This window comes from Schistocerca serialis, chromosome 2 (assembly GCF_023864345.2).
Source record: "Schistocerca serialis cubense isolate TAMUIC-IGC-003099 chromosome 2, iqSchSeri2.2, whole genome shotgun sequence".
In the NCBI taxonomy this organism is placed as follows: Eukaryota; Metazoa; Arthropoda; class Insecta; order Orthoptera; family Acrididae; genus Schistocerca; species Schistocerca serialis.
In genome coordinates, this window is record NC_064639.1 from 847,611,214 (window position 1) to 847,626,383 (window position 15,170).

A 15,170-nucleotide genomic window follows, 5' to 3' on the forward strand; every position below is an offset into this window, starting at 1 on the left:
CAAATTTTAGTTTTTGTTGACAGTTTCTCTAAAACAATTGTCCACAGTTATTGTTCCCTCAAATTCAAATGCATTTAATATCCATAGCAATTATCAGTTGCTTATGTGGTAGGGTAAGTATTAACAATGGGGATAAAACTGAATTAATGTCACTGAATTCAATTTTTAATTCTAAGCAGTGTGCAAATGCAGTTTTGATCTTATGGGTCAAAACTGCATTTGCACACTGCTTAGCATTAAAAATTAAATTCAGTGACATTAATTCAGTTTTATCCCCATCAAGAACTGCGTAAATGAAAGGAAAACTTACATGAAGCAATAAATATGCATCAAAATTAAAATAACAAAACTATGAGAGAAAAACTATCTGAAAAATTTACTGAAAGCACTCTCTATTAAGATTTTACACCAACTGAGCAGGTTGGCTAGGAATCAAGGTTCCTGTAGTGGAAAGCTGCTGAACATTCACTCAAAATCTCAGATTTATTGGTTCAAAGTGTCAGATTTATTCACTCCTTGGTACTCAAAAGATACACATTCATAAAACTTCAACTCAATTAATGAGTAAATGTGTTATTCTTTCAAAACTAGAACATATAGGACCAAGCCCCAGCAGAAATAACATTAATGTTAAACAGAATGACACAATTAAAAGTGAAGTATTAACCTACAGTTATATTTTAAAAGAGAACAATTTCATTCAACTCCTTGTACATCAAATAACATGCCCCATCAGTTGGTCAAGAGTGGGCAAATGTGCCACAGGCCACTTGAAATTACAAAATAGACCCATGCAAGAATGCACAATTAGTGCACAGACTGATAACAGGCTTCTGCAACAAACTTAAAAGTGAAATTAGATAATTTTGTTGTGCCTATCGTGACTCAGCATCTCCACTATATGGTGAGTAGCAGCTTTCCTTCTCTAATATTGTTAACCTAAATAACATACACTTCAACATTTGCACCTAATTAGCCATTGCAACAATGGTCAAGACACAGAAATCCAAAGTGGTTCTTTTGAAATGTCGTTCTCGGTGGCAAAATATGTCAATCAATCCAAAATAGCCTCTTTCACAATTTCAGCACTGAGCAAAGAAATGTGTACAAACAACGACTTGAACAGAGCATAAGGTGAGATTAGCATTATCAATTAAAGCCTCAAAATATCCAGAAGGATGTAAATTAAAAATCCAGTGAGTACAGCAAAGGCCCTATATAACAGTCTAATGAGCTGCAACACCAACACAGTCTGCCAGAGTTAAAAGTCCAGCTAACCGTAGAAACAACCATCCAAAACTGCTCCTGAATGTCTAGCACCTCACAGGATGTCCACACACTGCTTCTCATCAAAACAATGTGTCTAATCCGGTCCGCAGTGCTCACTCACTCCCGTGACTATCAGACACAGAGCCACTGCCAGCATCAGAGTCTTCTGCACTACCTTGTGGTGTGCTCGCCAATCTCCCACTCTGTCCAATCATAGCCTTTCATTCAGCATGGTACTTAAAACCCTCTTTCTTCGCCATGGAACATGCTCCTTCCAGCAACCCACAAGCACTGTTATTGGAGTCAGTTGCACCCACAGCAAAATTTATTGGGATGCATCAGCCAAGAGGTATGTTACGACCAATTAATGGCCAATCTAAGACCCTAAACTTGAATAAATAGTATGGACAACAGATCTTTAAATAAGTTTTCTTGAGATATGAATCGTGTAGAGCAGTTTATGAGAGGTAATGTACCATTGACAATGGAAATCTATGTGACTGCACTGCAATTGACATGAACACTGCTAATTTCAAGTCTTCCTCAACCTGGTTAAGCAGAGTCACGAAATCATACAGTAAAGGAACTCGTGAACAATGAACTTTACTTCAAGTAACAGTGGAGTGGAGATGCCATTAATTCATAGGTCTAACACCAATCATTCATGTTTCATGAAAGAACTGCAAGCAGACTGCAGTTTATCATTTTGAGATGAAAAAAGACAGAGTCTGTGGTGCAACTAATTAATTCTATGATACATCCATATAACAGAACGACATTGGTAAGTATGAGTGGATTACTGTTTCCACTGCTTTATATCTGTCTTCAGGGACCTTAAGGCATATTATGACCAAAAGTTTTAATAAGAACTATTAGCAGCAAAATCTTATAATCAACATATCAAAATCTAGAAAAATAGGAAAGAATAAATTTTTGACATTTCATTCAAAACACTTGCTAACCAGTTGCAGAAATTAATTCATTGCTTTTGATGGACTCTTGGCCTGGACATAACAATACCTCTGTCTTTCAAGAGGGCAAAGAAAAGACTGTCGATATCATTCAGATTCCATCTGGAACAACCAATATGACTCTTCATAAAGAAGTTTTTCGACTGTGGAAGCTATTTTTAAGGAAACTGTTGGACAATATAATTTCTAATAGCTTCATTTCATTTGAAGTTTATCAGAAGACCAGCTCATAAGAGTCAGCATGCGTGCCTAATTGTAAGAGGAATCCTTCTGACAAAAACAATGGTTACCCTATCCCACTGTTTTCCAACATTTTCACTGGGTGACTTTTGTGGTAAATTCTTCCAAGAGACAGAATAAGAATAAATAAAGTTATAACTGAAACAGCTAATGATAAAACAAATACTGTATTTTTGCTTAATTTGTGGCTATATAAGAACTCTAAATTAGAACTGTCCATCAAAACATAAATGATTCCTACATGAAAGTTTGAGCTGCTAGTAGAAATTGGGCCAGTACCACGGCTGTTGGTTGGTATGCTGACTGGGACACTGAGTGTCTCACTAGGGCGAGACAACATTTACCGACAGTCAACTGCCTCACATGTCCCTTCATCATGGCCATCTCCAGCAGGCCCAGGGAACCATGCCCACTTTCAATTTCCAGTCCATTTCTCATTTTTATGTGACTCATTACAGATGACATCCTAAAACTTTCCACACATTTAACAGGTCCAAAACACCTCATTGGAACAGTTGTCTGGGCCTTGGGGTATATTTTTGTTGTAGGGGACCTCCCGAGCACAATGGCCTCTGATAACTGCCCTCAGTTTACCCCATTCATAGCATATCGATTTCTGTATAAAAAGTGGCATTATGTATTTATTGAGAGCCCAATCTGCACTCAGTCAAATAGGAAGCTGAGTATAGCGTGACAACTTTCAAACTAAAATGAAACCAGTGCCCTCATTCACACTAACAGAATATGCTCAGTCTTTTTGAAGTCCCATAGAATCAACCAAGTAAATGAAAATACCCCAGTAGGACTGCTGCATTATCAGTCATCCCAGACCCTCTTCCATCTGATGTAGCCAATGATATACGATGAGAAGCAGCCTCAATTGTGGTATGCTTGCAGCACTGCTGCGTGGGCCTGTAACTGTGACTGATAACCTAATGGTCCCCTGCAAGCATCAGAGAGACAGAGGGTTCACCATCAACAGAGTTGGCTTTTGCTAGTGCTGTTATTAAAACCAACTCCGCCTCAGATGACACCCACTATCTGAGACACAGCATGACCTCCATCAGGCTGTAGTTCTAAGTGACTGCCAACTGAATGCCCATCACATTAGGATTCTCATATGCACCACTCCAGGACACTAATAGAATGGTCCTCTCTCCCAGCCAAACCAATATCCTGTGCTCTCTCTGCTACCACTACTGCTGCCACTAAGTATTGATGCAGTCAGACCCCTACTGAACAAGCAACTCTGGCCACATCACACCATAGGTGACATCATGCAATTCTCAGTGGGTTCGTCCAGCAGCACTGACATCTGGATAACGGAACCAATGACCTCCCTTCTTCCAAGATGCAAGAAGCTTGAATTTTTACAAAATTTCATAATCCAATACAAGACATGCACCATGTGATAGATAGCAAACAATAAACTAGCAAATGGAAGTGCTAAACAGAGCTATGAAAATTTTTCTTTGAATGTCCTGGAGAACTAGAAATTCATGCCCACCAATTGAATGATCAAGAGAAACCACTTAATGAGCAGAAGAACTTCATGCATAATAACTATTACGAAATTTTCATAGACCTGTTACAGCCTTGCTTTGGGATGAGGTAAAACACTCTACCAAACATCAGCTGTGACAACCTTCAGCACACTGGTGGCAGCGAATTGGACACAGCAGAGGAAACTTCAGCTTGACGCAACGTTCAGCCTTGCACAGTAGTAACTTTATGACCACCAAATAAGAGGAAGAGAAGAGAGCTTTGGAATTTTCTATATTTCTTTTAAAGTTAAATGATATTAAAGCCCTGATTTTTTTAAATAAGTTATGCTTAGGAACTTGTTTATGTGTGAATTATTTCAGTCCATACAGTGCACTATTGAACACTACTGGCTCTAGGATCAATTGCCAAATGGAAGAAGAAGTTATTTCTGGAATATTTTAGAGCTCTTTTCATATTTTTAAAAATAATAATGGTCTCATCAATGTTTTATTTGTTACATTTAGGATGGTCTTTAATGTATTATATCAGTTTGCACAGGGTCTTACCATTGCTACAAACTTTGCACCAGTCAGGATTCCTATAAAATAAATAAAAAATGTTTTTGATAAGTTTTTTATAAAGTTCTTTCAAAACATTTTAATGCTATTAAAATCCACATCAGCATTTTATGGCATAGTTAGGAGCATTTACTATAAATTGCACAAGTACACTCTCTAGAAAGAGAGAGCACTTTTCAGCATTATAGGGGTTGCACCAATCAGGTTTCTTTAAAAAAATCATAAAGCTGCAGCAGGATAGTGTATGGCTAGTTATGACAGTGAACTGTCAGTTCCACAATCAACATATTACTCTGTAACTGTAACAAAGGACATGCTGCACAAATTTGTATTATAAGTATTTTTTAAAAATATTTACGCTTTCTAAACTTAAGTTTTAAACCATTTGTAATTTGCACCAATTGTAATTATAAAATAAGTTTTTGTAATAAACCTGAAGATGAGCAGCTGGCTCGGAACCACTCATATGGAAATAAAGGAAAGTGATCTGAAGACTGAATTTTGACACTTTTTTAATAAGAAACAATTGTGGTAACTCCATGAAGACAAAATATCTAGTTTTGATGACTGGCTTTTGATAAGTTACCATTGTGCCATATCATTGAAATGGTATGCTTTCATAGCATGTGTTATAACACTAAAAACATCAACTAAAAGAAGTCCCTAATTACCAATATGTAATTTCCTGTCATTTTATCACAACAAATCATACCTAAAACAATGTGTTTTTGAGAGATTTTCAATGAGCTGATGTTTTGACAAAGCTTGTATTCATACCACATACTATATAATAAAAAAAAGAACATCAAATATGGAGTTTAACTCCATACAATATGGCATCTCTGTGACGTAAAACCAATGCCGCATCTCATGGGCGACATTCCTGCCCACAAGACAAAAATTTGAGATGCCAGATTCTTTGCTTCATGCTTCATAATGCAGTGCAACATGAAATTCCACACTTTGACATCACCACCTCGTTACCCACGTACATTTTCTCATCCAACAAGAGGACAGCTAACAATCTAACCTAATTTTTCTGTGCTGAAGCTGTGAACAGTGGCTTCTGGATTGAGAATTTCTATGCTCTCGTGGAAATACTATTCACAGTAAAACAAGTAGGTAACTGATATAAGTGAATAAAAGCAATTAATTTCACACTCCTGCAAGAACATACAACATGTAAGGCAACAAATAGAACTGAACATAGATGAACAGAAACAATGATGTCACACACTACACTCACTCAATGACTGTATTAAGTTTTCCTATAAACTATGTCATCACACAGCCGCCACCATTGCCCTCCACCCCCCCTCCTCCACCCCATAATAGGTCAGCCCTGATGTGAACAGACAACTGTTTCTGTGAAACCGGTGCAGTGTCCAACCACACTGAAGGCTTCTCAGCTGATGGCACAGTCCCTGCATCACTCAAGGCTTCCAGTGTAGGCATCATGTGATAGTTGTAATACTGATTTGCATAACATCATCTGGTAACAATTAGACAGATTTAAGCCTCTCTAAAGATACTGTAGTGGGTTTACAATTTTGTAGGATCTTCGGTGTATATTCCTTGTGTGCAATATTGGATATAGGCCCTTATGTTGGGTTTGTTAAGACACCCTGACAGCATCCATCTGTAACATAAATCCAATGAAGAGCAGTGACTTCATCACTGATTCATTTAGTCAGTGTGAGAGCTTTACAGAGATCTTCAACAAACTTCTGTGGCAGATGCTACAAGATAGGTGTTGCGTATCACAGAGAGGTTTACTATTTAAATTCTGAGTGCGTGCATCCCATGAAGAGTTGAACATTAGATTACTTCCCCCCACACACATTTCACGAAATGACCATGATGCGAAAATTCAAGAAATTAGAGCTAATACAGAGTCTTACCAACAATTATCAACAATAATCCATCCCATGTGACATTCACGAGTGGAGCAGGGAACAGGGAACATCTAGTGGTGCCAGAAGCACCCTCCACCACACACCGTCAAGTGGCTTGTGGAGATGTAACATTATGTGGGAACAAGCGCATAAATGTTCACAGTTGAAAATATTTTTGTCTCTATGATGAGACACAGGTGATGGACAGAACTTGAAAACACAAAGCTATACTTGTTGCATGAGAATGATGGCTCATGTGGAGGACACTCTTGCTGTTGTGTGACAAAGTCAGATGGAAGTTGGAAGGTTTTGCCATTAACGAGTTCCTCAGCAGAGGCCCCAGTGCTTGTTTTAATGGCCATGTACAGTCCCAGCAGCACCAGAGGTAGAGACAAAAACTAAAATGTATTGTGGCACAATAAACAAGATTTCACAGTGGAATACCATGGTTCAACCATCCTGTTATTGGCTGAATATTTTAGTTGCACCCCTTTTGTGCTAAAGACATTCAGCTCATTGCATGTGGTGTATGAAATCACAGAGGTTGTCTAGTTTGCATAACAATATCAATTTCAATTATCTTTCCTGATCAGTAGAAACACAAGTAGATAGGAAAATTTTCTTGGAGTGGCAGGTCTTGCTTAAAAACAGTCATTCATCTTGTTTGGGTAACTGCGAGGGAAGGTGCACATCCTTCTTTGTGATCGAAAGTATAAATAGTACCAGCACCAAGTCTGCAATCATTTGTTGACACTTCTGCAAGAGATCGAGCAGTCATTGCTCCCACAGCAATTGTGAATCAGTACTGTGGGTTTCTGTTTCCTTGATTTTTCACTAGAGAGAGCCCATGTCTTGTTGGAAAAAATGGATCTGCTCCATTAGCAGGAACTGTTGCCCTCTTACAGCATTCATTGAAAATATTGGTGTGATATCTTTAAAAGTTTGAGACACTCACCCATATTGCCAGTTTGTAAAACGCTCTACATTTAATGAGCCACATGAGTCATCACCACAGTTCTTGGAAATCACATCACTTTTAATGGTACACAGTATTTGATTAAACCCCACTTGCTGCAGGGTTCCTTGAGAAATTTGAGCTTCCATAACTGATGTTCAACGGTGATGTCAAAACTCAGAGGGTGATTTGTTACTGATAACCTCACTATTTACGACATGGTGTGGAACAGTGGTTTCTGACTGAGAACTTTTGTGCTCTTGTGAGAACACTATTCACAATGAAACCAGTATGTAGCTGATACAGGTGAGCAAAAACAATTTATTTTGCATTCCTGCAGAACACACATCACAAGAACAGTTAAACTGCTACCAACACACAAAGAGAACTGAACAAAGATGAACAGACAGAAAGGTATCACACACTAGTGTCACTCAGTGACTGTCTTTAGTTTTCTGATTAATTGTGTCACCACACTCTAATCTCAACATCAAGTAATTCTATTTGAACAATCAATTCTCATCTAATTATGTTTGTTTCTGAAATATCACATGTAGCATTCTGTGAGTTTCATTTTATCAGTCATGTGACAGGTCTTATGTAAGTAGTGGCTGAATCTAGTGGCCATGTCTCATAGACCTGGGAATAAAAAATGGCATAATTTGACAAAAAATGTAGCAAGTGAAGAAGAAAAACATCTTAAAGCAAAGCAGCAAGAGAAAAGTAGAGAGTAACACCAATAGAAGAAAGTATTTCACATTGGCTGAAAAGGAAGAACAACGTAAAAGGGCTGCAGAGAGGAAACATAAGCAAGATCAAGAAAAATTTTAAAAGCAGCTGAAGAACTAGGAAAGGACTGCCAAAGTAACCCAATAAATGAGTGGTGGGTCTACCACAAATTTACTACAAACTATTGCTAACAAAAGAAGGCATAGTTGGTGAAACATCTCACAAGGAGAGATCTGATATGATTGTGCATCATATCTGCAATGTGATTAAGGCTTTCTATGTCCATGATGATGTTACCAGGATGTCTCCCAGCAGTAAGGACGTCAGATTAATAAAAATTGATAACAAATGAGTTCTAATGCAGAAATGGTGCCGCAACATGCATATCAAAGACGCATCTACATACACTTGTGTGCAAAACTTAAAGTCAAAAGTAACTTTTGGACAATGTGTCACTGCCAAGTAACATAGCTCAATGAAACTTGGACCATACATCGACAGAATTGCTACACTATGATACAGAAGGTTACTAAAAGAAATACATAATGACACAAGGAGAAATTACCTTTATACTCAAAGGCAATAATTATGCTGAAGTCTCCATGATTTATGGGGATCCCCTGGACATTAAAAAGTGGGACATGGTTCTTAATAGGGCATGTGATCACCACAGACGGCACTGCATATTCTGCAATATGCTCTCATCCTGGCCACAAGATTCATAAGGAGCTCTTGTTGCAGGTCATTCCATTCATGCCCCACCACAGTTGACACCTGCTGGATGGACATTGGTGCATGCAGACAAGCTGCAACACTTTTCGTCAATACATCCCACACACTCTGTGGGATTTAAGTTGGGGGAATGGGCAGGCCAGTGCACTACTAAATATCCTTGCATTTCAAGAGCTTCTGGAACTGTGCAGTTCTATGCAGTCGTTAACTTTTACCCTTAAAAATGAATTCAAGGTCATATGCACTCCTGAAAAGACACAGGTATGAGGAAGGAGTACAGTGTCACAATAATGTAAACCAGCAAATGTACTGAGTTTAAAGATTCAGTACATCCACACAGCATTATGTGTCCCCACACCTTAACACCTGGACCAGCAACAAGGTAATAGTTGACAATGCTGGACATACCCTCATATGGAGAGGTGCAAACATCAATATGCCTAAACTAATGTTATCAAACACAATCTTTTATGGTCCAGGTGTGACGGCATGTGGAAAAATAATGTTGTATGGACGTAATGAGATCCAAATCTTCAAACACAGTAAACTCACCACTCAGCATTATTGTGACACTGCACTCCTTCCCTGTGTGCATTTTTTCAGGAGCAAATTTGGCCCTGACTTCATTTTCATAGATGACAATACACAACTGCATCAAAACTGCACAGGTGCAGAAGCTCTTGGAATGAGAGTATATTCATTGAATGGACTGGCCTGCACATTCCCCTGGCTTAAATCCAATCAGCTCATGTGGGATGTGGTCAGGAGATGTATTGCAGTGTGTCCACATGCACCAGTGACCATCCAATAGTTATCAACTGCACTAGTGGGGGGAATGGAATGCCCTACTGCAAGAACTCCGTTGACCAGCATAGAGCCACATTGCAGAGCATGTACTGTCATCCATTGTGATCACACATCCTAGTATAAACCCTGTCTAGCCTTTTGTAATGTTGAGGAGAGCATCATAAATCACAGTGAAAATCAGTGTAATTACTGTCTTTGAATAAAATTGTCATTTCTGTTCATCTCAGTGTGCATTTCTTCCAGTTACCTTCTGTACTATACTGCAGCAGTTCTTTCTATGAGGGTAAGTCAATTATTATCCGTAAAGTAGTTATATAATTTTATTGTAATCAAATAGGAAACTTACAAGAACATCTTTTTTTGATATAGTCTCCTTGCATTTCAATGCACTTGGTCCATCATTGTACGAGCTTCCTGATGCCCTCATAAAAGAAGGTTCTCGGTTGAGCTGTAAGCCAGGAATGCACCGCTTCTTTCATCACTTCGTCCGAGGCAAATTGATGGCCCCATAATGCCTGTTTGAGTGGACCAAATAAGTGATAGTCAGAAGGGGCAAGATCAGGACTATATGGAGGATGATTCAGTACTTCAAATTTGAATTTCTGGAGTTTTTCAGCAGTGTGGGCAGCAGTATGCGGACGGGCATTTTTGTGCAACAACACGACACGTTTTGACAGAAATCCTCGGCATTTGCTTCAAATTGCAGGCTTTAGCCTGGCAGTAAGATTCTCACTGTAATGTACACTGTTTATTGTTGTGCCCCTTTCCCCATAATGTTCCGGTACTGGACCTTGTGCATCCCAAAAAACCGTAACCATCAGTTTTCCTGCGGTTAGTTGGGTCTTGAACTTTTTCTTGCATGGCGAATTTTGATGTTTCCATTCCATACTCTGCCATTTACTCTCCACCTTGTAATGATGGATCCATGTTTTGTCACCAGTAACGATCCTGTCTAAAAAATTGTCCCCTTAATTACCATAGTGATACGGATGTTTTTTTGAGATGTACAAGCATGTTTGTTTATGCAAATGTGTTGCACAAACTTTATGAAACCCAAATCTGTTGTGGATGATTTTGTAGGCAGAAACATGACTAATTTGCAGATGATGTGCCACTTTGTCAATAGTTAATTGTCTGCCTAAGAGAATGATTTCACATGAATGCTCAGTGGTTTCTTCATTTGTGACAGCAAATGGTCATCCGGCTCCTTCATCATGTGTCACACTCGTGAGACCATTTCGGAATTTTCAATCCATTCATAGACACTCCGTTGTGGCAAAATACTGTTCCCATATTGTACTGAAAGTCTTTGATGAATTTTGGCTCCTGATACACCTTCCGACCACAAAAAATGGATCACTGAACGCTGCTCTTCTTTGGTGCAAATAGACATTGGAGCAGCCATGATTAACAGCACACAGCAATAATGAAACTAACCTAGCAGCTTGAAAACTGCAAAGATATAACAACAAATAAACAAAGCATGCATCATCAATGTAAAATAACAGTACTACCAAAATAAACAAAAATATAATTAAACTGTGGATAATAATTGACTTACCCTCATATATATTGTCCAAGTTTCAATGAGGTTTTTTACTAGGCAGTGACACATCACGTGAAAGTTATTTTAGTCCTTTAGTTCACACATCAATATATAACTGTAGGTCTTACAAAGCTTAATTCTTATCAACCACCTCACATACTTCCTATGACAGAGATAGTTCAAGAGGTCTGCTACTTGATATATAATGAGAATGTGCGGTTACTTGTGAATAAACTTTCTCACAAGATTTTATCTATTTGTTTACTTTCTGACCACATAACAATCAGTTTTCAGACATTGTCACAGATTTAGTTCACATATATAAAGATTTAGTTCACATATATATTTGTATAAATGCATTGATATACAGATATATATGGGGTGGTCCATTGATCATGACCAGGCCAAACATCTCACGAAATAAGCATCAAACAAAAAAACTACAAAGAACAAAACTTGTCCAACTTGAAGGTGGAAACCACATGGCACTATGGTTGGCCCACTAGATGGCACTGCCATAGTTCAAATGGATATCAACTGCATCTTTTTAAATAGGAACCCTCATTTTTTATTACATATTCATGTAGTACATAAAGAAATATGAATGTTTTAGTTGGACCACTTTTATCACTTTGTGATAGATGGCACTGTAATAGTCACAAACATATGGCTCACAATTTTAGATGAACGGTTGGTAACAGGTAGGTTTTTTAAATTAAAATACAGAACGTAGATACGTTTGAACATTTTATTTCGGTTGTTCCAAAGTGATACATGTACCTTTGTGAACTTATCATTTCTGAGAATGCATGCTGTTACACCATGATTACCTGTAACTACCACATTAATGCAATAAATGCTCAAAATGATGTCCGTCAACCTCAATGCATTTGGCAATACGTGTAACGACATTCCTCTCAACAGCGAGTAGTTCGCCTTCTGTAATGTTCGCACATGCATTGACAATGCACTGACCCATGTTGTCAGGCATTGTCAGTGGATCACGATAGCAAATATCCTTCAACTTTCCCCACAGAAAGAAATCCAAGGACATCAGATCTGGTGAACATGCGGGCCAATCCACCTGTCATGAAATATGCTACTCAATACCACTTCAACTGCACACGATCTATGTGCCGGACATCCATCATGTTGTAAGTACATCACCATTCTGTCATGCAGTGAAACATCTTGTAATAACATTGGTAGAACATTATGTAGGAAATCAGCATACATTGCACCATTTAGATCGCCATCGATGATAAAATGGGGGCCAATTATCCTTCCTCCCATAATGCCGCACCATACATTAACCTGCCAAGGTCGCTGATATTCCACTTGTCACAGCCATCATGGATTTTCTGTTGCCCAATACTGCATATTATGCTGGTTTACGTTACCACTGTTGGTGAATGACACTTCGTCGCTAAATAGAACGTGCGCAAAAAATCTGCCATCGTCCCGTAATTTCTCTTGTACCCAGTGGCAGAACTGTACATGATGTTCAAAGTCATCGTCATGCAATTCCTGGCGCATAGAAATATGGTACGGGTGCAATCGATGTTGATGTAGCATTCTCAACACCGATGATTTTGAGATTCCCGATTCTCGTGCAATTTGTCTGCTACTGGTGTGCGGGTTAGCCATGACAGCAGCTAAAACACCTACTTGGGCATCATCATTTGTTGCAGGTCGTGGTTGACATTTCACAGGTGGCTGAACACTTCCTTTTTCCTTAAATAACGTAACTATCAGGCGAACGGTCCAGACACTTGGATGATGTCGTCCAGGATACTGAGCAGCATACATAGCACATGCCCGTTGGGCATTTTGATCACAATAGTCATACATCAACATGATATCGACATTTTCCGCAATTGTGAGGCATATGTTTGCGGCTATTACAGTGCCATTTATCACAAAGCGAAAAAAGTGATCCAACTAAAACATTCATATTTCTTTACATACTACACGAATATGTAATAAAAAATGGGGGTTCCTATTTTTTAAAAATGGAGTTGATATCCATTTGACCCATGGCAGTGCCATCTAGTGGGCCAACCATAGCGCCATCTGGTTTCCCCCTTCAAGTTGGACAAGTTTCGTTCTTTGTAGTTTTTTCGTTTAATGCTTATTTTGTGAGATATTTGGCCCGGTCACTATCAATGGACCACCCTGTATAGATATAGATATATACAGATATAAATTGATATAAATGCATGCATATAAATGCATTGATATACAGAGTGAAGATAAAAAATTATGATTTTTGTTGTTGTTGAAAACACAAATATATGGCTATGTATACCATTCTAAGGAGAGGCATTGCAATTTGAAATGTTCTACTGAATAACAGCTTTTCTCTACTAATAAAAGCTTCAGTTTATTTTTTAAGGTTTTTAAATTAGCTATTTTGAGATCGGATGACAGTCTGTTGTAAAAAGTTGTTCATCTTGCATGTGGACTACAGTCTGCAGCCTGTTTTTACTTTCAGTTCTCTAAAAGTTTTTCCTTCCCCATACACTGTAGTTATGTAGAATACAGCTTATTACATTATGTTCTGGACTTAATTTCACAAACAATATTGCCTGCAGGATGTACATCAAAAAGATAGTAAGTATTTTACATTTTTTAAAATGTCTCTACAAGCCGCTCTCTTTTTTACCTTAGCTACCACTCTTACTTCCCCTTATTTTTCAGCCTAAGTAGTGAGTCTGTATTGACTGCTGGTTCATATCTCAGCACCGTATTGAAGATGTGAGTGTATCAGTAGAAAAATATTTGCATTAAGCTACCATGGCCCAGGAACAGCGAGACCCATTTCAGTAGCTACACATTTGTACTGATTTTCTTACAAACATGATCAGTGAGACCCATTTTAGTAGCTACATATTTGTACTGATTTTCTTACAAACATGATCTATGTACTCTTTCCATGACAGGTGTTCATCAACAATAATACCCAAAAATGTTTGTTCATTTTTATACCTAAGTGCTAATGAAGGTATAAGTTGTGTACCATTTACATTCTGATTATATCTAAACACGAATTGTATTGCACTGTCTTCTCTTTATTTACAGGTAGCTTATTTGCAGTGAGGTAATATGACATAACATTGTAATCAATTTCACCACTGATGGCATCAGTTTGCATATACAGTCGCAGCTGACAAAAGATGTGTCATTAGCATCAGCTTATCTTGCTGTTTGGTATTCAATTAAATCATTAACACACACAAGAAACCGGAAAGGCCCTAATATACTTCTTTGAGACACACTACACTGAAGTACCCTGTAGGTTGATTGTTGTTACCAACTGTTTACTTCTTTTACAAGTTAGCTTGGTAATCTGTTTCCTACCTTTGAAATAGGGGGTAATTAGTTGTAAGGCTACTTCTCTCATCCTATATTCTTCTAATTTATGTAATAGAATTGTATGATTTACAAACTCAAAAGTTTTACTCGTGTCCAGGAAAGTACCTGTTACCTTGTCTCTCTTATCCAGCTTGATCTAGATGCAAGACCTGTCCCATACATCCTCCCACCACCACCTAATCCAGTCCAGTCACAAACATCACTTATCCCATCAAAGGCAGGGCTACCTGTGAAACCACTCATGTGATCGATAAGCTAAGCTGCAACCACTGTGCTGCATTATATGTGGGCACGACAACCAACAAGCTGCCAGTCGACATGAATGGCCACTGACACACTGTGGCCAAGAATCAAGAGAACCACCCTATTGCTGAACACACTGTCAAACATGAAAGCCTTCATTTCAATGACTGCTTCACAGCCTGTGTCATATGGATCCTTCCCACCAACACCAGCTTTTCTGAATTGTGCAGGTGGGAACTTTGCCCACAGTACATCCTACATTCCCACAACATCCTGGCCTCAATCTTCATTAGTCACTGTCCTCACCATCCAGCCTCTTCCCTGTTCCCATTCCAGCACTACAGA